The 2,426-nt window shown below is 41.0% G+C and overlaps 1 pseudogene; it reads right to left on the reverse strand.

Annotated features, from left to right (window-relative positions):
* Window positions 1-344: 344 nt before the first annotated feature.
* On the reverse strand, window positions 345-924 carry LOC110577593 (annotated as a pseudogene).
* Between the last annotated feature and the right edge of the window lie 1,502 nt (window positions 925-2,426).

Raw genomic sequence — 2,426 nt, forward strand, 5'->3', positions numbered from 1 at the left:
AAGGAAGGGAGGAAGGAAAGAAGGAAGGAAGAAAGGAAGGAAGAAAGAAAGAAAGAAAGAAAGAAAGAAAGAAAGAAAGAAAGAAAGAAAGAAAGAAAGAAAGAAAGAAAGAAAGAAAGAAAGAAAGAAAGGAAAGAAAAAAAATTCATATTATTTAAAAGTAGATATTGAAATTACATGGCTAACATTTTTCACTAATCAATTCTTCAGAGCTGATCCTAGAAAACAAAGATCCTTCGGATCGTTCCGTGGATTTTGAATAATGGAACTAGACAATGTTCAGCCATTGATACCAGTGGTGTAGGTAGTCACAACTTTGACGTTCAAGCCACAAGTTGTGAAGTTTAGAAGGGATGAGGTCTATGTCCTATATTATCAGAAGTTGTTGTTCTATTTTCAGTGCTAGTGGGTTGCAAGTTATCTGCAAGGTAGTGTGCATGCTCAAGAAACAAATCTTTCCGTACACTTAATTCCTTAGCCAGCAATTTAATTTTTGCTTTCAAACGTTCATTCTCTTCTTTGAATTTAATCACTCTCTGCAGTGTATCCTGTGCTTTCTGCTTGGTTTTCCACTGGCTCTTTTTCACAGCCATGTTGTTCCTCTCTCTGTGTTGAGATACTCGTCGCTGTTGGGATCCATGAGCGAACTCTTTTTGCTTTGCTTGCTTGGAGGCACAGGCTTTGTGTGCTTTTCCTACCCGCCCCCCCCCCCCCCCTACCTGGCCAGCAGGCACGACTTGAGGAACCTGCTGTAAGCCGCTGGCATGAGCGTCAGTATGAGTAACACTTATTGCCGGAGTACTGTTCTGCAGGGCTGTCTTGCTCATTTGGGCACTCGTTCTTGCTGACAGAACAGGCAGAAATGAGGGCAAGGTGATCAATGGTTTCCACACTAAGTCACCAAGAAATCCTCACAGGTACCTGTGCCTCCAGCCCGCCCACCCCTAGGGGGCCTCCACTCCCAGCGAGCGGACACATGGACCCAGGCCTCACAGCCCCTGAGTAAGAGAGGAGAAGCAGTGGTTACTAAACAGGAAACATGGGCCTCTTCCTACTGCCTTGGTCCTGGGCTTTCCCGCCTCCTGGGGAGGACATTTACTTTTATCTACATTTCCTTCTGCCTTTGTTTCCCACATCACTGTGACTGTGAGCCTGATGACTTTTTTGCCTCACATAGAAACAATAATGGAAACATAGAAGGTTGTTAATTAATTAGGCATTCACTAACCTGGTGGCTATGGGCAAGAACATCACAGAGGGTGTGTGGTACTGCTCATTGCTAATTACTTGATGAAAAAGAAGATTTGAATTCAAACAAAGCACACTGGAAATTTATCCTCAGGGAAACTCAATGGTTGAATAGCAATTTCCCTGAAGGAAAATGAGGCAAGTAATGCTTACTGAAACTCACATTTTCATCCACAGTCTAAATAAGATTTTGTGGTCCTTTAAGGACCACACTTTTCTTTAATAATTAAGGGTATTACAGATACTGCCTTTGCAGTATCCCATAGGTTTTGGACTGATGTGTTTTCATTCTCATTGGCTTCCATGAATTGTTTCAGTTCTTCTTTGATTTCCTGGTTGACCCAAACATTCTTGAGCTGAGTGGTCTTTAGCTTCCAAGTGTTTGAATTTCTGCCAAATTTTTCCTTGTGATTGAGTTGCAGTTTTAGAGCATTGTGGTCTGAGATTATGCAGGGAATAATCTCAATCTTTTTGTATCGGTTGAGACCTGATTTGTGACCCAGTATGTGGTCTATTCTGGAGAGAGTTCCATGTGCACTTGAGAAGAATGAGTTTTCTGTGGTTTAGGGTGGAATGTTCTGTAAATGTCTATGAGGTCCATCTGGTGAGTGTATCATTCCAAGCTCTTGTTTCCTTATTGATTTTCTGCTTAGATGATCTGTCCATTGCTGAGAGTGGGTATTGTTATCAATATGACTCTTTATTTTGGTTAACAGTTGGGTTATGTAGATAGCTGCTCTCATGTTGGGGGCATAGATAGTTACAATTGTTAGATCTTCTTGTTGGATAGACCCTTTAAGAATGATAGCGTGTCCTTCTGTATCTCTTATTACAGGCTTTAGTTTAAAATCTAATTTTTCTGATATGAGAATTGCTACCCCAGCTTTCTTTTGAGGTCCGCTGGCAAGGAAGATGGATCTCCATCCCTTCACTTTCATTATGGATGTATGTTTAGGTTCAAAATGAGTCTCTTGTAGACAGCATATGGATGGGTCCTGTCTTTTTATTCAATCTGCAACCCTGTGCTGTTTAATGGTAGTGTTTAGGCCATTCATGTTGAGAGTGATTATTGAAAGATATGAATTAATTGTCACCATGTTGCCTGTGAAGACGTTGTTTTTATAGATTGTCCCTGTAAATTTCTGTTGTATATCATTCTTGTGGTCTTTCTCCTTTTA

Source organism: Neomonachus schauinslandi, chromosome Y, assembly GCF_002201575.2.
Source record: "Neomonachus schauinslandi chromosome Y, ASM220157v2, whole genome shotgun sequence".
Taxonomy (NCBI): Eukaryota; Metazoa; Chordata; class Mammalia; order Carnivora; family Phocidae; genus Neomonachus; species Neomonachus schauinslandi.